Genomic DNA, 27613 nt, shown 5'->3' with positions numbered 1-27613 from the left:
CAGGCACTTACATTCACGCTGTGCGCACACTGTGTGTTCTGCATTGCCACTACTTTATAGGCTAACAGAGAAAAGATGTTTATTGTGCTAATGTGTCCAATTTGAAGCAATCCAACGTGATTGGCGAGACAGGCGTACAGTATGTGGAGGAATGTTTAGTTTATGAGTTTTGAAATGTTTCTCAGGGAAACTCATGGATGGATGCATGTTCTGCCAGTTTAAACACATTACTGTAACTCTGCTGCATGCTGGAGTTCCCATGAGGTCCCCTGCAGGTTTATTCAAACATATTATGTGTACAGACAGACACTGACATCATTATGATACAGTCTCTCTCAGGGGGAAATTGCATTCACTCGACACTCTAATGCAGCAGCTCTGATCCTCCGACACTTGTAGCACTTCTTTTGCTTTCCTGGACAATGAAGACGGGATCGTTTTGCCTGAGGGGCAGCCAAATGGTTTCCTTGTTTTGTTTCTCTTTCTCTCTCCCCCTCCCTCCTCCTCTTTCCTTCTAAGTCTTATAATGTTCATTTGAATATTTGGCAGCTGACTCATGACACCCACACTCATTCATACTGATTCACAACATTTTGATAGTATGTCACCTGTTTGGGTGACTGACAGCTCCTACCAGCAGGGTGTAATTTATCAGAACAAATCTGTGCTATGCTTCTGACAGCTGTGATGGATTGGGGAAGTTACTCAAGCTGACTGGGGTTGTCAGGTCAAAGTTATGCCTGTCATTGGGAATGCTTGAAAAGAGCTAGTGACAGTGCACTGCACATGTGACTAATAACACGGTGGGTAACGGCTATTTGTCCTCTGATCTGGAATGTGTCGGGCCTGAAGCACAACGGTTATTTACGCTCAGTATTTGTCTTGTCTCAAGACTTTTTCTCTGTCAGTAGAGTGTAAAGCTGCTGTTGCTGCTCCTTGCTTTTCCATGACGCGGCTATTGATGAATCTCAGCAGTAGTGAGAGTTATGCAATGGCGCAGTGAGCTTGGCAGTGCGCTCCAGACTCATTTGTCAAACTTCTTTTGATTGTACAGAGATTAAATTGCAATGTACAACAATAACAAATTAAGATATGTAAACACACAAACCATGTACACTCGCTAAGAAAATCATCCTCCCCTCCAGTGATCGCTTTCTTTCCCTCCTCTTTGTCCCATATCTAGAGCCCCAAAGGAACTTTTCCTCTAACACTGTTTTATGTTGTTTCCTGTAGAACTTTTTTAGTGATTTATGATTCTGTTTTCATAATGTACTGTTGATCCTATTAGGTGTTGAGGAGGAACGTGGAGGGTTAAGTTCCAGTGAGGCGCTCAGTTGTTCTCTGCCAAAATGAACAAGGAGCTGAGCTATCACACCATCTGCTGTCTGTGATCTGTGACTCAGGCTTTTGGACAGCCGCCAGCATCTCAACTGCTTGACTGATAATCAAACTTTCAAGAAATCTAAAGTAAATAAATTCAAAGAGAAGCAGCTGGCATGGGCATTTTGTGTATGTGTATTAAGACATTTGGTAATATGTCTACAGCAGAACGATTCAATGGTCAAAGCCACTTCAAACACACAACGTGGGTTCATGCGTACACCCAGCTGTCACTGAGGCCCTGGACCAATTTCTCTACTTTATACTATTTGAAGTTGCACCAAATGGTGACTCGTGATAGCTGCTCACACTGCTGTCTTTAAAAAAAGGAGGAGAAGGATATTCTACACAGTACTGTGCAGTTATTGAAAAATGTATTATCCAGATTACAGATTTATTATTTTTAGCCATGTAACAGCATGTGTCCACCATTTTGGTCTAGAATAAAAGATCTCAACTACTACTGAAAAGGGTTTCCATGACATTTTGTTCAGACTTTCATGGTCCGCAGACTTCACATATAGCACCACCGTGAGGTTGATGTTTGTAGTTCAGAGTGAAATGTTTTTGCAACTGTTGGATGGATTACCATGTCATTATACGGACAAACAATCTTTTAAGATGCCTTAAAGGAGACCTATTATTCTTTTCCATATTTTCTGTCATATCTATAAAGATGTTGACAAAGCTTCAAATAATGAGGTAAACGTTATGTCGATACATGCTAACGTCAGGGAAAGCTGTTTTCTTGAACAGTTGACTCTCATGCCGGTGAGAGGAGACTGTTGACAGGTGCAGTAGCCATGGGCAGAACGGGAAAAAGAAAGTGTTTTTTTGCATGTAAACATGTTCTAGAAGAAACACAAAAAACAAGTATGAACCTGAAAACAGTATGTAGTAAAAGGTCTCCTTTAACGTTTCATCTAGCGCTATCATCAGGTCAAAACTTTGCTTTATTATGACTGAATACTTGCATTATGAATGACATTCCCATTAGCTTTACCTATACTTTGTGCTAATAAACGAACGTTAGCATGCTAATTACATGCTAATTACATGCTAAGGTGGGAACACTGGTTAAAACACTGATGATGTTTTAACTTTACAGAAATGACACAGCCCACATTATAAAAACTAATTATAAAACTAATATTTTAAGCTAATGTATTTTAATGGGAGGCATCTGCAAGATTCCAGTAGCGAGTAGTATTAAAAAAACGAAAATCGTAAGGACGTTGGCTGGGGGTGGAAGGGTCAAACAAAACAGGACTTTCACCCCGGAGACCAGGGATCGGGTCCCGTGTGCGGCAGGTCCTTTCCCCGTTGTTGTTTTCCAACCCACAACCGTCCCGTTGTCGTTGTCGTCGTCGTGTGGCGTTTCATTTCCCCGTTGTTGCGTCCCCCAGATACCGCGGATCGTGTCCCGGCGGCCGTTGTTGTCACCGTCCACCCCGTGTGGGCGTTTCATTTCACCGTTGTTGTGTCCCCCAGAAGCTGCGGCTCGTGTCCCCCAGAGCAGGCTCCTGCAGCCCAGTCTCAGGGCGGTTTGTGAAATGGTCTCGTTCCCATTTCACAAAATAAACAAGATAATTGCGTCCATGTTGACGAATCAATAGATCAAAATAACGTGACCATTTCACAAAATGCCGTGAGACCGGGTTGGCATTTCTCATCTCATGAGAGAGGATATCATAAAAAAGCTACTGTTGATTCATGTTTTGGGGCAACAGGTTCTTTAACCTGAAACTCACCAACTATTTCCTGCTAAGTACTTAGTTACTGAATTGTTGAAGCTCCCGTTGAGCAGCATGGCTTCATATTCTTACAGTACGAATGTTTGAGCTTTATACAAAGGATGGATTAAATCATGTCTTACCCAGCTGTTTTCACTTCCCCTCCCCCTCCCACTAAATTTAACCGGCCTCCAATAACCTGGAAACTCACACCAGGGTAATAAACACAATTGCTCAAACATGAGCATGAATTAGCTTCAGATGTAGTTAAACATGTCTGGATTGGTTCAGCAGCAACCTATTAAAACCCGAGCCAGATTTACTGACAGTTTAACACAGAATTGAAAGGGCAATTGCACACAGTTTGAGTTTATTCTGGTTATTCTAGTGACCCAGACAACAACTCTGCAATCAGTGTTTGACGATCTGAGAAGTTTCTTTTTTGCTTGTTTTTAAGTGTGCATGAGGACTCTACTGCAAACAAAATCTACCTGGGTACAATGAAAGTAACTTGAACTTGATGTGTGTGTGTGTGTGTGTGTGTGTGTGTGTGTGTGTGTGTGTGTGTGTGTGCGTGTGTGTGTGCGTGTGTGTGTGTGTGCGCATTGTCCCTCATTCATTTAAAAGGGACTCCCTCTGCAGAGGGCTGCGGCAAAAAAACACTCAGATTAGAGCCAGAAAATACGTTGAACATGGCTCAACTTTTGCCAAAACACAATAAAACATAACCAGATAACCCACGCCGAGGTCAACCACACCACTATGCAGTATTTTTAATTGTAATTGTCATGACAAAATATAAAATGATTGGTGTGATTGAGCTTTCCGGAGCTGTAACTCTTCATCATATTAGATCTGGCAAATGTTTGTAGTATAAAGACTGTAAAATGAATGAGACTGTTACCCAGGACTTCCTGGGTTGTACTTCATCATCTCACCGGTGCATGCCCGGGCCGCAGCACAGCTCCCCCTGCATGTTTTAAATGCAGGTTGTTTAAGGTCTGAACGCCCACTAACATGCACGTCATGCTCTTTATCAACATTGTTCTCTGCACTAGTCTGTCTGACAATTCCGACTCAATAGCTAACCTAATATAAAAGTGCTAATTAATTTTTACTAGCGTAACGGTTATTCCTGTTTTTCCATCCAGAGAGCGGCCCAAGGCCAACGTGAAGGCCGAGGTCTTGATGACAGCACATGTGCTGTGGCCATGTCTGCTTTGTTCTGCCTTCTCTACCTCCAATCCTTCACACCGTTGGCTGTCGATGGCTAGGTCAGTGGATGACCCCGCCGTTAAGCCGCACGCTTTATAAATGGACACGCTAGCTGAAGAGACTCAGTCAGGATGGAAATGCACGCTTCAGAGATAAACTCAGCTAAAATTCAGGGAATGATCAAGGGTGGCGGTGTAGATAATTAATGATTTCTCTTTTTCCGCGCTGGAAAAAAAAGCCCGCGCCCCCTGTCGCTACAGCTGACCAACATTAGTAATAAATTCCTCATGCTTTGACATCATGTTGGGTGGACTTTCTGGCCCGGCTAAGGCTCAGCACTGTATAGTCCCCCATTGTCCCATAGGTTTTACATTACAGCTGGGATTGAGTAAGTCCCAGAGAGATCAGGATCCCACGTTAAGTCTCTCGCTCTCGTTTTCTCCCACTCTCCCTCTCTCTCTCGCTCACTTTCTCTCTCTCGCACTCACACACATGCATATGCCCCCCCCCCCTTTTTTTCGGGCTTTGCTCTCACACACTGCTCTAGGTCAGAAAAGCTGATCTACACATCCAGCCTGTTAGGAGAAGAAATACAAGCTGCTATAGAATTAGCACTGCCGTTGTGTTGGTATCCTGATGACATGTCAGCGCAGGTTTTCCTCTGCCGAGTAAAACTGTTGGCCGTAGTGCACTCCAGCTGCCAAGGAGCGGAACATCGACCTAAACATTAGATGTCATAGTGACACATACCACAACACATTATATTAATGTATCTTTAATTTCCTTTTTGATTTCCTTTTTGTATTACATTTGTGAAGGTGAGGACGGGAAAGCGATTAACAGGCAACAGTTCCCCTTAACTGGCACACTTATTGCTTTAAGGTCAGGCCTGGAGCGACAGCAGTCAGCTGAGACGTTCATATTCACCCACAGAAACCCTTTTTGTCCTGTTTAAAGAGTCCTTATCCTCAGTTAGGGACCGTATGGAATTATTATGTGTGTGTATATAATATATATCTACTGTATACTGTATATATATATATATATATATATATATATATATATATATTTTTTTTTCTTCTTAAGGACAGGTAGTCTGGCTTCTTGGAGTGAGTTGGGTCTTTTAATATTGTTTCTGCAGATTTATATATTTTTTTCATTTTACTTTATTTTACTTTCTTTGAGATTTGGAATCTGGGTGCTTGAGTCCAGTACAGCTAAACTATGTGCTGAAACACACTATTAAAGCATATTTGAGGGATAATTCTCTTTTTCGCACTTTGCCTTTTATACATAGTTAGTTCCTATTCAACACACCAATAATCTACACTAATAATTTCATACAGTCCCATAAAATGAAGCGGTGCCTGATAGCAACAAAGATGAGTCATGTTTTTGTGTGCTGGTGGTATTTATTCACACACTGTCACCAGTATGAACCTGTTCTCTCTTCATTTCTAAATACCTTATTCCATTCACTTGTGCTTTGGGAATGATAAGGCAATTATGAAAACTATTTCCACATTGATTGCAATGAACCCCAAAGAGAAGAGTCCATTTGAATGAAAATAAAATATTTTCCTGACAAATATCTGGATTAACCTGACACAAAAACAGCTTAAAAAGCATTTCAGATCTTAAGGTTTTAATAATTTCTTTGAAGAAGCCTTGTTCTGATTTCAGCATCAGTCATCTGGGGCCATTTTATTATCCGCCTGCCGAAGCACATCTGCCCCATCTGGATCAAAGTGGTTTCTGGATGTGGGTCTTATTACAGTGAGGTAGCAGTGGGACTACAATTCTGATGTTTTAAGAAGAATGCTTGCCCTTTTAGTATTGCCTTGTGCTGGTACAGATCATTTTTTATTGTGTTATTTTCACTTGTTCTTGACTACACGTAACTCTATATTAATTTCAGCTATGCTTTGCTATGTCAAAACTGCACAACACAGCTTGTACTTTGCATTGTTTTTCTCTTGGTTTAAATGGAAAAGAACATGCAACAGAGCCAAAATAAGACAGATTGAAAACAAAGATGTCATCAGAATGAATATTTTCACATCATCCTCTGTGTGGCAAACACAAGAAATGGATGAGGGCCATTCTACATTTCACTTGCTGTCATTCTCCAAAGCCTTGTCATTAGCACAGACGAGCTTAAGAGTACAATGATCACATTGACACTTACACGCCGTCTCTCAGCACCTGCTCAGGGAAGGGCAGGAAGATGAGCATCCTTTACAGAGCAACACGCTCCCTGGCTCTGGCCATGTGCCATGCCATGCTAGCACTGTTTTTACACCCCGCCGCTACATCATGCTTTTACTTCAAGGTGAAAAAAGTCACCTCCCTTATCCAGCTATAAATCTCACTTCAGGATATTCTTTAGAATCCAAACTGCAAATGTCACAGTTGTTGGTTTAAGCCAGGATCTTTTCTCCTGATATGGGTTAGTGGTGTCCTGTTGATTTTGTATTGTTGATCTTCAAACACTACCACGGCTCTACCAATCTAAATTAGTCTTTCAGTTTTCAGTTTGCAAGACAGGAGTGTTCCTAAATACATGCTGCAATCAAACAGCTAACAAAGACAACACAGTTTGTGGGACACCTGCAAATAAATTTGGACCGTGAAATTCATAAGCAGCGAAGCTGATGATAGCACGTCATTTTTCATCAGATTGCACCACCTGTAGCTTTCCAGTATTTATGCATTAGACAGTATATACATACTGTCACAGCAGCATGTAGTACAGTTTAGAGATATAGACCTGAGTCAGCGAATTAAATTGGACATATTATGCTTTTCCATATTATATATATAAATATAAATACTCTTAAAGCATCACTTTCATATGACTCTTTGTAGTTTTGCCTATTTAAAGCCAATGTAATTGCTTGTACTACTGGTTTTCTAGAGTTTGCACTGTCAGGGATGAAGCACTTAATTGGAAGTCACTTTGGATAAAAGCGTCATGTAATGATGGAATAATATTTTCCTTCATATAGTTGAATTCCTCAATCCTTTAAAGAAAGTCTTGAAACTAATTGCACCCTTTATCATTTGAATACTCAACCATCTGTCTTGCAATTATTCTCTCATCACCCTAAGCTATCTCACCTGTCACAAAAGTTATGTTTTTGGCATATTTTTTCTCTTTCACTATGTATACTGGACCTCAAAAAGTAAAGATTCAACCACTTAACCGACTGTCTTCCAACTAGACAGAAAAGTGCAAAAAGTCATAGTGTAGCATGTTGAAATAAGTCATAGTGATGTGTGTTAAAACAAGTCATAGTATAGCATTTCAACAAACTCATAGTATAGTATGTCGCAAATAGTGATGTTTGTCCAAAAAGTCATATAAAGTCATAGTATGGTACTGTACTGGTATGTCAAAAAAAGTGACAAAAGTAATAATATAGTGTGTTGAAATAAGTCATAGTATAACATTTCAAAAAAGTCATAGTATAGTATGACGCAAACAGTGATAAAAAAGATATAGTATAGTATGTCAAAAAAAGTCATAGGTTAGTGTGTTAAAAAAGTGATTAAAAAGTCATAGTATAGTACGTCAAAAAAACTGATAAAAAAAGTCGTATTATAGCATTTTGAAAAGTCATTGTATAGTACGTTGCAAAAAGTAATAAAAAGTCATAGTTATATCGAAAAAAAGGGATAAAGAAGTCATAGTATAGTATGTCGAAGACAGTCATAGTACATTATGTTGGAAAATATAGTATAGAATGTCAATAAAGCTGTTCCACAGTATTTTATTTTTCTCTTCATCTATTTGAATTCCTCATTCCTTTAAAGAAAGTCTTGAAACTAATTGCACCCTTTATCATTTGAACACACCACCTTCTACCTTCCAGTTATTCTCTCATCACCCTAAGCTCTCTCACCTGTCACAGAAGTTGTGATTTTGACATATTTCATTTTGTATATTGGACCCCAACACTTCATGTAAAAATGTAAAATTTGATTTCATCCTTCTAATCATTCTCTTTTAAGCTGCATACGTTTTTGGCATGTTTGTCTCTTTTATTTAGTATATTGGATCTCAACAAAAGACTGGAACGCACAACCTTCTGTCCTCCGGTCTGTCTCTTATCCCTCTTATTTAGTCGACATAGAGCAAAAGTTATATTTTTGGCTCTCAAAATGTAAAGTAAAAACTTAAGCTTTGAACTCCCAACCTTTTGTCACTTCACTTATCACACTAATTCATTAGACTTGGCACAAAAATACATGTATGGCATATTTGTCTCTTTCACTCAGTATACTGGATCCCAAAAGTCACTGAAACTTTTAAGATTGGACCACTCAACCTTATGTCTTCCAATCATTCTCTGTCACTCTTAGCAACGTGACCTGTCAAAAACACTGATGTGTTTGGCATATTTGTCACGTTACATAATTCATTGGACCTGCAAACTTAAATTAGACCCTACCACTTAACCTTCTGTATTCCAATTAGACTTATTAAAAAAGTCCTAGTATAGTATGTCGAAAAAATACATATTTGTCTCTTTCATTTTGTATATTGGACCTCAACACTTAATGTGAAAATACAAGATTTCTTTTACTCATTCTCTCATTATCCTAAGCTATATGACCTCACTGGATTTTGTTTAGTTTTTGGCATGTTTGTCTATTCCATTTAGTATTTTGGATCTCGAAACTTACTGACACACATAAGACTGGAACACTCAACCTTCTGTATTCCATGCTTGCTCTGACCACCCTAAGGTATCTGACCTGACATAAGTACTCATGATTTCGGCATATTTGACTCTTTCACATAGGTTATTGGACCTCATACGCATATAAGTTTAACCACTCAATCTTTTGTCTTCCAATTAGAGAGAAAAGTGAAAAAAGTCATAGAATACTGATGCTGCTGAATCAGCATTCACAGAATTAACAATCAGTGTCTAATGTTAGTCATCTAGCTGGCTAGGAGTAAAGTTAGCCTCAATTTGTAACTATTCCTATTCAATAATGACTTATTTGGGGCTCAAGTGTAGGACTTGACTTGACTTTGGACTTTATGGCCATTCAACAGTCAAACATTGTAATACAAAAATGAAACTACACAGCAAGAAGCTAACCTAAAATAGGTCACATGCAAGAAATGTATACTGTCAGATAACTCACAGGTGTGACTGGGCAACTTCAGAGATCAAATTGATCACATGCATAACTATTTAAAGGTTGCAAATTTGCAAATAATCAGCAAGTGGTCTTGACTTCTTCACTGTACATAAGCAAAAGAAACAGTGAGAGAGAAAGAAAACAGCTGTGTTTGTGGCTCGCTCCGTGAGTAAGTGTAATTTGTCTCCAAAGTGAACGAAGTGGTATATTTATAGCTCTGGCTTCATACCTACGCAATGCACGTCAGGTTAGAAAAATAACTGCTTTCAGTTTGATTTGATTGATTGCTGAGAGGAGCTTCTGCTGTTTCAGTCCAAACACCCCTAAATCAAACTTGTCACAAATGTCCGGATTTAACAAGGCATCCCGGACCGAAGGCGAAGACAGAGACAGAAATCTATTATGAGCAAGCTCTGCTTATGGTGATTTTTCAAATCTGTGATAAGGATCTAAGAAAAATTCTCACTCTGCAGACAAACCAACAAGCAGCTTGTGAATTTATGGATATATTTTACTGCAGCTCATAGAGAAAACGTTGTGAAAGGTAAAAACTGAATGCAGGGGGACATTTAAACTGACTCAGTTTTGCTGTTGGACATACTTTAATCAGACGATTTGGACGATCACAGGCTTATTTTCCGAGACAGACATTTGGTCCCTGTTGTAAAGTGGATACAACTGGTTAGGAATGACCAATGGGTTTTCTGTCACAGGTTCACAGGGTCAAGACAAGGCTCATCTGGTGGATTTACAATCCAAGTGGGGGTTTGGGGTCCACTTCAAAACAACAGCTTCCCCTGTTTATTTTCATTACACATTCTTTATGATGAAGCACATACAGTACATCATATGTTAGAATAAACCAATTACATGATGCCTGAGTAATGTAGATTGTTTATTTCAGATTTTCTTTCTTTTCACTTGCACCAGTTAAGCCTCGATACTACACATTTACTATTGGCATCATACTTTAAAAAGATAGGTGGTGCAACTAAGGATAAGACCGACACTGGACTATCTACCTGTTTTACCAACTATAGTCATAAATCAGTTATAATGCACCCATGGTGCCTGGTGCACTTGTAAAACATAATGCAGAAATATAATATATGTTATACAATATACAGTATTTCTATTCATTAGAGCAACCTATGATGAGTAGCAACACCAACTGAACACTGACCCATATAATGTTTTAAAATATGAATGGATATTTCAACGTTTCCAAAATGCCACTGTAGCTTCAATGAAGAGTTGTACCAAGCTGCATACAGAATATTAAGTATATACTGTCTCATACAAATTACACTCCCATAAAACTAAACGGCATCCACATTTACGTTTCCAAGGAATCATACCCCTCGCTCTTTAGCACCACATTTATACATTGTCCCCAAATGGTCAAATTAAGGCAAATTGATTAAAAAATAAAACAAAAATCTGTGATTGTTTCCTATTGTGCTCCTGTCGTTGGAACAAGTTTTTGAGAAATCTCACTACTTCACCTTCTTCTTAAATAATTGAAGCCAGCAGTCCAGAAAGCGTCAGCCTTTAAACACTCAGCATTCACAAGGCAACATCTTCAGAATTCTGAGGTTGAGATTGCAGTTTATTTGTATGGAAACATCAATTTTTAGGAGAAAGGGTTGCTCTAAAGCTACTTGAGATAAAACTAAACTGGAAAAATGTTAAGCAGTTAAAATAATGCTGAATGAGAATGAAGGTTTAGTGCTTCATGTGTGATGACATAAGGCATGATGAAAGTGTGAACACAGGACATTAAAGAGCATATGATCTCTTTCAATGCACAAGTATGCTATTCCAGGGGTTTGCTTTACTGGGTATTTTAATTGGTTTCTAATGAGATGTATTGATGTACACATACTGTCTATTAGATGCAAGAGTGGAATGTCCGTACTTTGGTTAAAATTTGAAATGAAAACAGAAATATACATACAGTGCTGTTAAAATAAGATGGCTTTGAGGGATTATGTATGGTCTGGTCCAGGGCTGATTTTTTACCCCTGTTCTGCCCCGACTGAAAGTTCTGTATCTGTGAAGCGGCCTGCTGTCTGTCCACCTGGAGCCCATCATGGCTGCCACTGCAGCCCTGGCAGCTGCAGCACTGCACTCTGGGATACCGGACACCCTGAGAGGACGACTCTGATGAATCTGTCTGCTCCTTGCCCTGTGGCCCCCATCAGATCCATCCTACTGGGAAACAAGTGGGTCTGACTGACCCAGACCAAACATGCTCCCTCACTCACACACACACACACACACCCGTGGCTTCTACTGCATGCTACACCATTAATACCAATTGGCCTTTCTTTATGGCTACAAATATTTTACACATGCTCCTGGCATCCTCCAAGATCATCTTGAATTTCCGTGGCCACAACAAAAGCACACGACTCCTTGTACTCGGGAGTGGAAAACCGCGGGATACTCAGCCCGGGACATTTGTTAACATGATTTGTGAAACTTTTCAGACCACAGAACTGCAGAGAGTTGCACTGTGAGTGGGTGGAGAGGTCGTCAGATCTCCCTCTGCCACGTTTGATGGTTCCTTTATTTTGTCTACAACACAGCCAGCAGGGGAGTCTGTTAAACGGCACACACACACACGCACGCACACGCACGCACACGCACGCACACGCACGCACACACGCACACACACACACACACACACACACACACACACACACACACACACACACACACACACACACACACACACACACACACAGGCTCATTGTCAAAATAACACATGACAGCGAGGTGTTTGCTCTTGACACATCAACAGATGAGGTGATGAGGTGATGTTGCTGCACAGTGCTCTCAGTACAGGAGAGCCCACATCCATCGCACAAATTCTGTTTATTTTCTTTCCATCTTTCCAAATACAGAATAGGTTTAGTTCTTCTGGCTTATAAAAACTATCCACTTCAAATGTTGAACTGTGGCAGAGAGGAGCTTGTGTGGACCAGGTCTGTCTAGTGTTCCCATATCTGTAATATTCATGTATGTTTGCAATCCATCTACCTAATATTGTCATTTTGTTTCTCCGTAACATCACACGAGCAGCGTAGACTGTCGGCTTCATTCAGCCCGCCTCAGCTCCATCCTCGCTCCACCTCTTTGTCCATTTTAAGGTTAGCCGACGTCAGACTGGAGCTGCCACTTTCAGCTTTTTGACGCCACCACTACGTCCATATTTAATACAGTCTATGGTTCAGGCAGGGAGGGTTGCTTTAAAAGTGTATTTGGATATAATTACTACCTCTTAAAAAATGTGGTCAGTAACCAAATCCAAGTATCACAATATTAAAGTAACGTAACTGGATTAGCTGCTTTTCCGTTACTTTGGGATTACCTCAGTATTAAATATGGCCATAACTTTCTCTGTACTATGATGTTGTTCGTTTGTAATGTTGGAAAGCATTTATTTTACAATTATTTTTCCCCCTAACGTTGGAGGCCAGGATAACTACGGTAACTATGGTTTCACTGGAGACCAAAGTGTTGTGTGAGTTTTCGCCGAACGACAAATTGAAAAGACAATTTTGAATTTAAAGTACCAACAATAATAATAATAATAATAATACATTTTATTTAACAGCGCCTTTCTGAACACTCAAGGTCGCTTTACAGACAATAAAAGACAGAATACAGGGAACAGAAAAGTGTAAGGAGTTATAACAAAACAAATAAAACAAAAAACAAACAAAAACAAAACAGGAACAGTGTATTTACAGATAAGCAAGTTGGAAAAGATGGGTTTTTAGTCTAGTTTTGAACAGGGGGAGAGAGTTGATGTTGCGGAGGTCGGGTGGGAGTGAGTTCCAGAGCTGGGGAGCAGAGCGGCTGAAGGCTCTGTTCCCCACGGTGACAAGTCGGGCTGGGGGGACAGTGAGGTGGATGGAGGAGGAGGATCTGAGGGAGCGGGAGGGGACGGCAATGTGTAGGAGTTCTGATAGATATGGAGGAGCAAGGTTATGGATGGCTTTGAAAGTATGGAGAAGGATTTTAAACTGTATTCTGAATTGAACTGGAAGCCAATGGAGCTGCTGAAGAACCGGGGTTATATGATGAAAAGAGGGGGTTCTGGTGATGACACGAGCTGCTGAGTTCTGAAGAAGTCAAGCCAGTATAAAACACAGTACAGTATAAAAATTGCGTAAAAACGTGTTTTTTTTTGTCAGGTTGCATGCAGCTCCACAACATTACTGTTAGTAACCATTGGTCACCTGCCTCAGTGGTGGATGCACCAACACACAGTCTACCATAGTTCCTCACCTTATCATACTCAATACATTTTTTATGAGTGATTTTTATTTTAATTCTTATGTATGTGTTGTTTATGTGTGTGTATGTGTTTTTAGTGTTACGGTTGTCTTGCCACTGGATGCCTAAAATTTCCTTTGATAAAGTATCGATCGATTGATACTTTATCAAAGGAAATTTTCCGTCTGTCTGTCCGTCGGTCGGTCGGTTGGTCTGTCTGTCTGTCTGTCTGTCTGTCTGTCTATCTATCTATCTATCTGTCCGTCTGTCTGTCTGTCTGTCCCCTCCCCCGGTAAATCTTCTGCTGCACTAATTGCTATTGCCAGAACAACAGGGCAATTATATCTAGTTGACTCTTGTTCCTGTTTTGTGTGTGTTTATGGCTGGGTACACGTGTGTTTTATAGCAAGCCAGCCTTATCCTCCCCAGCCCCACCCTGGACTCCTGGAAGCCTTCTGGCCCCAGGCTTGTTTTGAGTCAGATGGTTTGTTAGTAAGCGGGAAGCCCTGATGCCACAGCGCTGTTTACTTTTCACTCAGCATATTAGATATGTCTTCACTATACCCTGATGCTGGTATCAGCTGGGCATGTGTGTGTGTGTGTGCCTTTGTCTGCATCTGTGCGTGCCGTGCACATGTGCAATGCTCTTGTGTGTGTGTGTGTGTGTGTTGTATGCGTGTGTGTGTGAATGTGTCGTTTCCCGTGCCATCCCACTGCCAAGACTCACGCACCACAAGCACTTTATGAGTTTATCAGATGGGAATTTCATGCCAACCCCCTGAGTCCCTACTCCTTAATCCTTTCTTCCACACACCGTCAACATCACGTTTTATATTTATACTGGTGTCTGGCACAGATACACATCCAAGACTGTCGCTGGAGATTTAACGCTCTCACTGTAATATGTAGTGCATGAAGTAAAATAAAGACAACAATCAGTGATATCGCCTGACAGCTGTGATAGTCTTTTAGTAGAATACAAACTCGTATGTAAACAAAATGCATTTCAGGCAATGATCTCACCCCGAGCAACGGTACAAGATGCTTGAATTCCTGGATGGCCAAGATTACTCAAACAACTGGGAAAGACTCTCAGAGGTCTGTGTGTGTGCTGAAGGCAGTGGGACTGCTTGGCTGTAGGGTTGCAATAAAAACAGCTGGGAGCAGGGGTGAAGATGAAGGCAGGTTACCGAGGTTAAGTCCAAACCAAGGTTAGCAGCAGGAGGCATGATGGGTGAGTATGAGATGTGGTCAGGGGATAAGACGGCTCTAGGGGCAAGCAGAGGGTGTTCTGGGATTTTTTTTTCTCCCTGTAATGACAGGGTGCTGGGCAGCTGGATCCTGTTTTCCAGTGCGATCGGGGAGCGTAGCAGGGCATGGACAGCTCCGTCTGTGGGCCCTGTGTTCATTAGTGGAGCAGCACTGCAGCACTGGGGGTGATTCACAAGCATATCAAGTTAAAAAGAAATGCCTGGCCACAGAGGGATTTTCCTGCCGGGCCAGAGTGTGTGTGTTTGTGTGTGTGTGTGTGTGTGAGAGGGGGTGGTGGTGGAAGAGCGAAGTGGGATGGGATCAAGGGGATGGAGTTAAGTCAACTTCAATCGGAAAAACTTCCCCGCATCGGAGGAGATGCTTAAAAGTCATCCTCGATCAGACTTTCACAAACATCCCCAGCTCCTGTTCTCTGTCCGTTCCATAAAACAAGCTGAGACAGTTTGCCCTAAATTCTCTGATGTGTTTAGGGTATTTTTTTCCCTCTGGCCTGCTCATCTTGTGATTATTTGGAGACCTGAGTCCAGTGCTTGTGTGTGTTTGTCAGTGTTTTTCCCCTGACGCTGCACTGCGCCACTGCTGGACCAGGCCCAGTGCCAGTCGATCAGGTTTCACTCTGCTTGTGTTTGCTTCTCTGACTGGCTTGGCAGAAACCAATAAACACCACAGTCCCACCCTTATACCTCCTTCTCCGTCTCACACTTTCAAAAAAGAAGAAAAAAAAGACCATTCTTGCTCTGCCAAAGCACACAAGGCACTATGGATTCATTGTAATTTGTTTCTTTTTTGTTTGAAATTCCGTGCATACTTAGAAGCAGGCAGTGTGCAACCTAACAGTAAATACACAGTAAGATTAAGCTATTCTGTAAATCACCGTAACTAGATCTATTTTTCTGTGATGCCACGAGCCTCGGCGGTCCATTTGTCTTCTGTGAGACCACAGGGTGACTTTGGGGTGGTCGTTTGGTGTTTGAGCCCAGGCCACCTTCCGCTGACTGTTTGAATCTGGACATATCTGGATTGAATTGGTGCCCCCACCTCCGTTTGTTTCATGTGGTTTCTAACTGCTGCAAGGCACATGTGGCTTTTATTGTTCTGCTCACAGTTTGACCCCCATCACACCCATTATCACAATCAAAATTGCTTTTAATTTGCCAAGTACAATAAATAGAGTGAAATTTGTCCCGATGGCTCTGCTGACATACCAACGTGTTACTTACTAACGTACTGACACATGGTGCTAGTTGTAACACAAAGATATGCAGAGCAACAGCATTGCTGAGTCCTTAAGGTCAATGCTGTAGCCTTTTCTTTTGTTGCGTGTGATTGATCCCTTGTCCTGTGTCTGTCTGTCTGTGTGTCTGTCTGTCTGTGTGTCTGTCTGTCTGTGTGTGTGTCTGTCTGTCTGTGTCTGTTTTCGCACGTGTTGTTTTGTCTCGCTCCTTCTCGTTTTTCCTCTCTGTGTTTTTGTGGCCCTGGGATGCGTTCCTATGTCCCAGTGTGTGATTTGTAACTGTTCATGAATATTATGTTTCCAATGTTGGTTCTGTGCAAAATCATAATGTCAGGACTATGGTTACCTGGTCCTCAGATCTCTGCAGGTTAAATCCAGACAGCTAGCTAGACTATCTGTCCAATCTGAGGACTATGGTTACCTGGTCCTCAGATCTCTGCAGGGTAAATCCAGACAGCTAGCTAGACTATCTGTCCAATCTGAGGACTATGGTTACCTGGTCCTCAGATCTCTGCAGGGTAAATCCAGACAGCTAGCTAGACTATCTGTCCAATCTGAGGACTATGGTTACCTGGTCCTCAGATCTCTGCAGGGTAAATCCAGACAGCTAGCTAGACTATCTGTCCAATCTGAGGACTATGGTTACCTGGTCCTCAGATCTCTGCAGGGTAAATCCAGACAGCTAGCTAGACAATCTGTCCAATCTGAGGACTATGGTTACCTGGTCCTCAGGTCTCTGCAGGGTAAATCCAGACAGCTAGCTAGACAATCTGTCCAATCTGAGGACTATGGTTACCTGGTCCTCAGATCTCTGCAGGGTAAATCCAGACAGCTAGCTAGACTATCTGTCCAATCTGAGGACTATGGTTACCTGGTAAACAAGTTTCTTCCCAAAATGCCGACAAACCAGAGCAAGTTTTTTTCTCCCATCGCCAAATGCTGTGTTGACTTGCCAAACCCTCCTCCGCAGCGCTGTGGAGGAAGGTCTGGCAAAGTAAAACTAGGGGACGGGACATGGGCCTCAAAAGAAATAATAATCCTAAGTATACTTCTTACATGTTTTTTTGCCATTTTAGGTAGTTCTTATCATGCGGATGTTGGTTCAAGTGGTAATTGTTGCTCTTGAGGAGGGTTATTGGTCCACAACACATTGTCTCTAACCCCAAAGACTACTGTGCAGATCCCTGGATTTGAATAGTTGGTTGAAGTGATGTATACAGACTCTATGCTCTACATGCTACTGTGTTTGACAGTCTGGTCATTTGCAGTCACCACAACTGGGGTGATGAACAAGAGACAACAAACGCAGCAATCCGTTGTATATTGTGTTAGGAAAGCAGCATTGTGTGTGTGTGTGGTGTGTGTGTGTCTGTGTGTGGAGAGAGAGAGAGCTTTCAATGAATGAAAAGTTAAGGTAAGCCAACTAGCTTCATCTTCTTGACTAAAAAAACAACCTAATAGCACATTGAGTGATGCCAAATGCTGAATATTGTAAAGAGTTTTCCGGTACAACGCTGTGTGAGCTTGGTGAAGAAGGGGAATAATGTGTATTCTTTTGGCATTCATAAGTTACACAGTATGACCTTCTCCAGTCAGTAGCACACTAAAGTTGACAATGTCTTCTGCAACGCCGGCCCTCAAAGTTAGTCAACCTCTGCCATGGGAAACACCACATTTTCTACAAATATGTCTAAAAAAACAATTTACCCTGTTTTGAAAACTGGCACAATAGCAGAAGTATTACAGTAGTTTAAATTTGCGCACACAAAAAGTAAGCAGAATAAAAATTTCATTTCAACTTGCATCAGAGGCAGAGTCAGTGTGTTGCAGTAGTGTGGTTGGGTTTTCTACTGAACCTTTGTAAACTCATCGTCAGCTGTCTTGCAGCCTCCCTAGCCTTGGCCTGTACCAAAAAAGATTTCCACTCTACAGATCATTAATTATTACCGTTTCTATCTCTCAGTTTTTTTGCATCACAAGTATTGTATGTATTTCAAAAGGCTCAGGCCCACATCTGCTACATGCCCTTATATCTGTTAAGCTGTGAGTGGAGTTCTTTTCTTTTTCCTGTGCAAGAGCTTTTATCTGCCTCTCTATCTCTGCAGACAATACACCACTATGCCTCCATAATGGCATATTTGCACAAGACGTCAGTGTTTTGAGAATACACAGTTATGGACTTGTTAAGTGTGTATGTGGACTATGGCTTGCTATGTACCGTATGTGCAAGGATACAATCCTATACGTATGCACGCACGCACACACACATGCATACACACACACACACATACATACACACACGCGCACACACACACACACACACACACACACACACAACACACACACACACACAAACACACACACACATGTGTGCACACATTTAGTCTAAAAATGATGAAAGCGTACCAGTTGGACTAGTCCAACACAAAGAGCCTGTCATATGAAACAGCGTAGAGGAACATAGATCTTCCTGAGTCAGGTCAGGTTGGTTTACGAGACAACATGAAAACTATATTTATCTCACTCCCATGCAGTCATTCTTGGAATTTGCACAAGCATTTTGCAGAGTTTTCACAGCTAACAAACCACTATACAAAAAAACTTCAGTGTCTAGACTAATTCACTAAGGGTTTTTTGATGTGATTACATGTCATAATAGACACGGAATACTATAAGTTCTCTCATTTCTGTCCCTGGATACGTGATCCTCATTAATGTATTTTCTGGTGATTATTTAATGGCCACGGTAGCTTGACCTCTCAGCTTCTCTCTCTTAAAAGTCATTCAAACCATATCACCCTTTCACTCTTCTTCCCAAAAAGCCCCATAAATCACTTTCCTGTAAACAGTAGTGACACACAGCCTGATGTGTACTTCGATATATATTTTGGAGACCACAAGGCCTGAAATCTGAGCCAGCTTGTGTTTGGGAGGAAAACTGTAGCGAGACATTGTGCTCACATGTGCTTTGGGTGCAGGCTTGTTCCTCTGTGTGTGTGTGTGTGTGTGTGTGTGTGTAAGTGTGTGTGTGTGTGTGTGTGTGTAGTATGTGTGTGTGTGGTTTGTGTTGCTCACAGAGCTAAAAGTTCATGTTGTACACAGACAGCATTGAGCTAATTTGTTCTTATTGTTACAAATTATGTTGTCGTACCTAAGCGTGGTAATGCTACCAGTAACAATAACACAAGCTTCAGACCGGCCGTGCTGGAGCAGCTGCGTGACGCCACTGCAGGCCTGGCTGGCTGCAGAGAGCTGCTCAGTGGGAATGGTTCTCGGTGTAAACACACTCTTGGCAGGACATATGGCATGGGCCTGTCGACAAACTTACAGGTATGGCAGTCAAATAACATTCACCTGATAGCACACATAACTTTGAGTTATTATGCTTTACAATAAACATACCTCAGACACATTTGAATTTCAAATGTGGGAGATGCTTTTATCCAGACAAATGGAAGTATCACATAGCACCGCTAACTTTATAGCAATAAATAATGAGCGTTGGCACACTGACGACAATTTTAACAAATTTATACCCACAATGTTATTATAATGGAGAGAGGTCCATGAGAAGCATGATAATGCCACAAAGAACTGAAGCTCCTTTTGGACATGCACCTCATTATGTAAACATGATGGAAATTAAACAGGTTGGTCTCATGTCTGAATTCGTCATTTTTATGTTAGTCTATATCCACGACCTTTTTTGGGATTGCTCTGTTGCCGCCGTAAATTCCACAGTATGTCTTTCTTTTCAGCTGGATGTCTGGACGAGTTTTCTGTTGACGACTAAAACAATTTTTAATATTAATGTTTTTAACCAAAACAACTTCCTTCCTGATATTTTGCAGAGGCACGGGGCTCCATCTGGGGCTTAGGGCCTGTGATGATTGTGATTGGTTGGAAAGTCCAACAAACCAGAGCACATTTTTCTCCCATCCCAGAATACTATGTGGACTAGCCAGACCATCCTCGGCAGAGCTGTGGAGGAAGGTCTAGCAATGCAAGACATACATTTCACATTAAAGTCATGTGGCAATCTTAGTTTGTCGGACCTAGTAACGTACTGTGAAAGAAACATGGCAAATGTCTGAACGGATTACCAATTAACGAATAAAGTGAGGCTACTCTTTCCCTATTTTCAACTTTTTAAATTATAAATATCTACCAAAACACTTAATACAAGTAATATAGTATATACCATTGGTCAATCTCTATAAACAGATATCAGCATTTGAATGCAGAATCTGTAGGCAACAGGACAAGAATTTGGTTTTCGTTTGTTGTCTGTTTATAGCCTGATTAGTAGTACACTTAAATCGTCATCAGACCAATAATAGATGGGTTTGGGTAGTTAGGGTTAGGAGTCACAGGTGAGTGTCCCTGCACTCACAGTGGCCATTAACTAAAGGTACACTGTGAAATGTCTACATAGCACCGCTGTAGAACAAGGTTTTAAAGGTTTTAATGAGTAGGTCCCTGTTTTGTTCACTGGTGATGACATACACATTACTGCCGACGGGGGGGGTTGTGCAAGGTGGAGGGTGGGGGTGGGTGTGGGGGTGTGGCCTTGACCAACTGCCACTTTGCTTGTTTAAAAGCCATGTCTCTCTAAAATCTCTGGGCAGGCAAAGTGGAGAAAGGGGGGTAACCTTATGAGGTCATAAGGGGCAAGATTCCAGATCGGTCCATCTGAGCTTTCATTTTTTCAAAGGCAGAGCAGGATACCCAGGGCTCGGTTTACACCTATCACCCTTCTAGCCACTGGGGGGCCATAGACAGGCTGGGGGAACTCATATTAATGTTAAAAATCTCATAAAGTAAAATGTCCATGCCATGGGACCTTTGAGTAACAGTTGGTGCTAATGTGCCAAGAAACACAGTCATTGAGGAAGAAGAAGACCGAGTCAGTAGATGTAAATAATGCAGGTTTCAAATATACAAAAAAACTTCTGCCCCAAAATTGTTTTGTGTAGAAAGCAATTCTCTTCAACACAGATGGTAGAACTTAAGGATACACACCAAACATATTTTTGAGAAAGACTGAATGTTCAAAAAAACTGCAAAATAAATGTAAATATTCAACACTGATGCAGCCTGTGGAAGAACAGCAGCAAATTTCTTTCCACAATGCCACAATATTTTACATTACAAACATTTACATCTTGGATAGATATGTCTACATGACAACAGGGCATCCCTTTACAGATAGTTGTTATTTAACGTATGTATTTCAGGTCTTAAAGGGGCTTAAGAATTTTGCCGTTCTGCCCCTTAATCATGTGTGTGTGTGTGTGTGTGTGTGTGTGTGTGCGTGTGTAAGATGAACACCAACAGAGGCTTGTCATCAGCTGCTAGCTGGGTCTGGGCCTGTGTCGCCCTCTCAACACTGGATGACAACTCGCAACCGGGATCCTGAAACCCAGGAGAAGCGTTGAAAATGTCTCTGATTACAACCCATTATTAATTGTTAGAGCAACAAGCATAGACTGGAGCGATTTTTTCTGGGCGAGCGACAAACCAAAGTTTGGCCCTTCTGTTATCTCCCTAATCCTATCTCATCCCTTTCCTGTCCACATTGGCTCAATAGGCTCTGAGCTTGACCCAAAATGGCAGAAAGGGTAGAAGAAGGGAGGAAGGAGGGATAAGTGGGGAGTGAATAAGGGTCTGGGGACAGATTTAGAGGCCTAACTGTCTGTGGCCATGAGGGGGTTCCCCATGGATCAGTCCCAGGCCCAGGTGCAGGGTTTTAATGAAGATGGTGGAGTTAGAGCGAAGGGAATATACTTTGAATACCCCGTCCCCATGTGAAGTTTCAATCAACACCGTGGCCCTCTTTGACCCCAGATTAGTTTCCTCTTCCATGTTTAGAAGCAGGAAGCTGACCCCCGGCATCTCCCCCTCCGCTACCTGTACACCAAAAGATAGCCTTGTTTCCCTGGGGACAGATATTGCAGTCGCGCCTGTTGTCTGGACTGAAACCAGCTTGGATGTCTCACAACATCGAAGGTGCCCATCTGGCAGGGCAGACAGGAAGCGTTGTTCTCTATCCTGACCTATCCATCCTGTCCTTTGTAATACAGTATCTGTCTTCATGGTATATTGCATATTGTTTGCATTTCATGTTTTTACGTGCAAAATTCAAAAGCACTTGTACTTTGTACTTTTACAAAAACCCTTCATGGATCATCTCCATCACAGATGTTGCTTTGTTTATTGTTCTCCTACATTACAAATGTCCGTTCTTTCCAAATGCTGAATCCCAAACAATCAGATAATAGCATGAAATCCAGAAAAGTCAACACGTTTGCCTTTTGCACATGTAACATATATCCGCTTTGTGTGTGTGTGTGAGTGTTGCTTTGAATTTCTCTGATGTAATCTAATAATGTAATTCCATGTATAGAGCTTGGGAGTGTGTGTGGAAGTGTGCGAGGGGCTCCAGATAAGAGACCGGGTTGACACGAGAGCGTTCCCACTGTTTGTTCTAGATCGCTGCTTGTTTGTTCTGGGACCAGACGTGCGTTAGTGATCTTGGGCAACGGCTGGCTGCATGTCTTCTACTAATTATGTCCGAGCTGGCAATGTGTAGATCCTTGGAGCATCCGCCTCCTTCAGATTTGGGAAAGATAAGTGTGTGTGTGTGGAGGGTGTTAGGGGGGAGGCATGGGGGAGGGGACGCTGGAAGTGGTGAAAGGGTGTTTACAGGCTGAGAATGTGGCTGTGGTTGTGCACACACCTTGTCTGCGGTTTTTCTCCATCTTTTTTCACTCTCTTCCTGGGTCGGTTTGTATTGCCTGCCCGTGTTATCTGTCCTCATATCTTCACTGGCTTCCCAACACCTGTTGATAAAAGACATCCTCACCTGTCAGCAGCCACCCAGCCACTCGTGGGCCTGATCCTCAGAAGAGCCGAAAACACTCTCTGAATGTGTCTCTCCCTCTCTTTGTAGTTACATCTCTTCTTCTCTTAAAAAGCAACCTCAGTCTTGTTATTCTGGCTAAGAATCGTCTCAGATAGATTTCTTATTTTCACATTCTTTGGAAGGACACTCCTTCAAATGTACACACAAAGTGTAGTTTTCTTTCTGCAAAACTTCAACCCATCTTATTATTTTGTGCGATTAAACTGTAATCCATGCATTTGTGTCTTCCCTTCTTGCACAACACTGCAGACAGAATCCTGACAAAAACTAGGAAACATGATCACACCGTACTGGCCTCTCTTCACTGGCTCCCAGTGCAAAGTAAAGAGATTTTAAGGTTTTTCTTTTAACACATACAGGCCCTGCATGGACTAGCACCACCTTATTCATCTGAGCTTATTACACCATGCACGCCGACACACACTCTCCGCTCCCTTGCTGCTGGTTCCCTGGTCCTCCCCCTAGCAAACATAAAAGTTGGTCATAGAGCGGTCTCCTACCGTGCCCCTCATCTTTGGACTGGCCTCCCACTACATGTTACTGTGAAAAGGGGCTTTTGTCAAATCCTAGGAACTAACCCTGATGATGTCATACAGGTTATTTCCACTTGGGCCCAGCGACTTAACATTTTTAATTTAAAACCTCAGACCTCAGAATCACTGCCCACATTTGGAATTGTTTCAACTGATTGTTTCAGGCCACAAAGAACGTCCAAGAAATACTGTATTATTCATGGTTGGGTGGGTTGGGGGGGGTGTAAACAACTTCTTTTAAGTTTTATTCTATGTCCATCCTGGTTTCTCTCTTCCCCCCTTTTGTGTTTCTTTATATGGCTAATTCCTTTTAAAAACAGATGCAGTGGAGCATTAAGAAGAATAAAAGACCAAAGACATGTCATCAGATCTAGAATTGCCTTTTGTTAAGTAGAGTGCTGCTGGTGCTGAATGTGTGTACGTAAATCACTGTGTGTGTTTCCAGACAACGGTGTGTTAAAGACGTGTGTGTCACTAAGGTGAATGGAGGTGGCAGGGTGCTAACAGCTGGAGACAGGTTTCAAGGCAGTGAGGTTACAATTGGTGTTAATAGATGCCTTCCTAAACAGCATATCACAATACACATTAAAACACACTCCGAGCCTGTGCTCCTTCAGCTTCTTCTCCGCCTGTCTTGAGATGTGTTTGAGGGTGTGTTTATGCTTCAACCACAAATTGATGACACTTATTTTCCTGCCAGCGTGAGATGAGGCTTCAGGGTAACAGGCACTTGCAGTGTGTTCTGTATTCAGTTGGGAGAGACAGAGATGAAGCGTCTTTGAAAGAGAAAAAGGAAGCTTGGAAAGAATCATCCCGGATTTTCATTCTGCTGTAAAGTTTCAGTTACTCATATAATTTAAACTTCTGTAAGTCAACTTCCGATTGTCTTGTGCGACTCCGGGGCAGGGGTCTTCAATGTTTTTTAGGCCAAGCAACCCTTAGCTGAAAAAGAGTCGGAGCATACTGTATCAAATGTAGTTGCATATTAACCTGGACCTGGGACCTGGATGGGAACAACAATCGTTGACATTGGTCCAGTATTAAGCAAGATACAATGTAAGTTAATAGGGCGTTTGTCCAGCTTGTGTTTACCTTCACAAAAGTGCTCGTTTTGCCACTGACAGACTCAGATTAATATTCTTAGTATCTGACAACAATATGGAAAGGATTTCTAAGGAGGTCAACCTTTCTGTTAAAGAGTAAGATCCTTTTTTTAAACATAAAAACATACGCAAAATTGCGTTCACAAAAGACACCAGACTCCATGTAAATAAATAAGAATGTTAACATTGTAACATAAGCTTCATTTAAAGTTGACGTAAACAAAACAAGACTATGAAAAGCCGTTTTGGGTTGTTATTCTACTTTTTCAACTGTCACAACCCTAGTTTTGGTTGAAATAAACACACAGTTTACCAATTTATATCTGAAAATATGTTGGCTCTATACACGCTAAAAATGTTTCTTTTTTAAATAAAGTCTGGTGGGTTTAGCGCTAACGACCTCATTGCTGTTTTTGGTTAAACAGAAAGGTCTCAAAGAGGTTTTAAAGGTCTATTCTGAAGGGATCCTTTCCATAATGTCGTCAGACACTTAAGAATATTAATATGACCCTGTCAGTAGCAAAACGTTTTGTGAAAATACAAGCTGGACAATTGTCCTATCAACTTCCATTGTAGCTTGTTTCTCCACTGCTGACTGCAGCGATCTCTCTAAATACTGGACCAATGTCAAAGATTGTTGTTCCCATGAGTCACTTGGACAAAAAATATAGGAAAATAGGTTAAAAAAAAGGTGGTTACCCTTTAAGTACATTTTCCTGATTATGTGTACATAAAATTGCTTGAGTAACATTTTTAGTGCAGGACTTTTACTTGTAACAGAGTTTTTTTTGTTCTTTTTTTACAGTGTGGTAGTTTACTTAAGTAAAAGATCTGAGTACTTCTTGCACCACTCACTGCCTGTTTCCTACAGGCCTCCACTCCTGTCGCTCTGCTTAGGCCCAGCGAGGCTAACCTCCAGCGTACAGCTGACACCCTGCAGCCTCTGGGAGTTAACAAATGGAAAAAGCCCTGAAGATAAATGAAGCACAATCACCCGAGGTAACAAATGTTCCTAATGATTTATGCCCGGCTCGGGTTGCTTTATTTTTGCCTGGGTACAATTCTCCAGGAGGACAGTGGTGGTGTTGCAAAGCCTGGGGCTGCTCTGTGCTGATGCTCAGACAGCGAGCGGCAGACATTGACTAATGGGCTATGTGAGACCACCGCCATTGATATTTACCTCATTTCTCCTGGCCCGAGCACTGTCTCAACAACGTCAGGGCTAGCCATCATTCTTTGACTTTTTTGTGTTTCTTTCTCGAGCCTATAGGCATGGGTGATGCCAGGGGCCCCCCTCGCTTGCTTCTCCAAAAGGCCCACCCATCGGTGCCCCAGGGCAGAGCCGAGCGAGGGAGAAGGTGAGAGGGAGATGGAGAGGGGAGAAGGTCAGACTCAAAGCTTCAGGCATTGGGAAGAAACACACACTTCTCTGTGTTTTCACTTGTCTGCTTGATGAACTATCATACTCACTACATGGCTTGGGGGGGAGGACACATGTTTTTATACTAAAGTCTAAGGTGTGATGGAAATAAATTGCAGTCATAAAACACCTGAAATATGGTTCAGCTGACTTCTTTTAACACCTGAGATCTGGGTTGACTAGAGGGCAGTACTGTACCTCTGCTTGATTGAGATCTATAGTCGCCTTTTTCCCCTCTTATCACACATGTGCATGCTACATTGTAGCATACCTGAATAGAGCATGCGTTACTGGAATTACTAACACTATTCAGTATTGATTTTATATATAGTAACTGAATAAATCAGCAAAAAATGTCCCATGCAGTTTCTGCTGTTAACGAAGGGAATGTCTTGACCTTTTGACCTCTACAATAGAAGGGTCTGCCAGTGTCTTTGTTGGGATATTTGCTTGTGATGTCATTTGTGATGTCATTTCTGCAGTCTTTAAATGCTTCATATCCCTCAAATCATTGTAACCTAAGCTAAAGGTGAGTGAATAATACAATTATTGAAATTGTGACACAAATAAAAGATTACAAAGATTCATCCGTTTCATCACATTTTACTAAATGAACACCCAAAACATATTGAATGAAAATATTTCATAATGTATGAATGAACATAAACTAAATATTCTTAACAATGAAGTCATTTGAAGTTATCTGCTGTACATGCAGATGAATGGCAAAACCCAGAGGTCTGCCGGTAGAACTCTGGTTGGATGACTCGCTTCAGTAGTGTTGAAGATTAAGGAACTTTCCTTTTTTAGCGTTTAGCTTAGCATGGGGCCATAACAACCCAAAACAACACTGGCTCTAGCTGTTAGCTGCTTCCTGTTTGGTGCTGGAGGGAGCGCACGGTGGGCTCCCATTGGTTGTTGACAACGTTCTAGTGATTTAACTTCACTTCCAAGACTTAAAACTTACAATAATATTAAACTTGATTATGTCAGAATGTCAAGACGGGAAAAAGACTGACTCAGACGAAGTTTTAACACCTCACACCAAACGTTTGAGACGACGGGAGCGCGCTCCAACTCTAGCAAGACTCTTATGATTTTATTCTGATATTGGAAATTACTCTGCGAGACCTCGCAAATTCACGTGTGAATGTGCGATTTAACAGGATGTAGTTTTATAAATAGAACCACAACACCTCTGACCTGTTGACTTCAGGCCTGTCTCCGCCCATTATGACATTTTCAAGGTGTATTGCAGGGAGCTATGATCCGCCCTGAGCACGGTGTATTTTGGTTTGTGTTTTATTTTGTTTCTTTACTCGACTTCCTGTCCCGTTCTATCTGCCTTGTGCTG

General features: G+C 41.7%; 1 long non-coding RNA gene across 1 annotated transcript in view; it reads left to right on the top strand.

The window, feature by feature from the left end:
- LOC116689756 (uncharacterized) overlaps positions 1–26658 on the top strand; it is an 81859-nt gene extending 55201 nt beyond the window's left edge. Inside the window, exons 3-4 of the long non-coding RNA XR_004332086.1 lie at positions 25711–25838; positions 26110–26658. This is a non-coding gene — a long non-coding RNA (uncharacterized LOC116689756). The remainder of the gene's footprint in view (positions 1–25710; positions 25839–26109) is intronic.
- The last annotated feature ends 955 nt before the right edge of the window (positions 26659–27613 follow it).

This window comes from Etheostoma spectabile, chromosome 5 (genome assembly GCF_008692095.1).
Source record: "Etheostoma spectabile isolate EspeVRDwgs_2016 chromosome 5, UIUC_Espe_1.0, whole genome shotgun sequence".
Taxonomy (NCBI): Eukaryota; Metazoa; Chordata; class Actinopteri; order Perciformes; family Percidae; genus Etheostoma; species Etheostoma spectabile.
The sequence above is the reverse complement of the archived record's forward strand: the minus strand, read 5'-3'. Positions and strand labels throughout refer to the sequence as shown.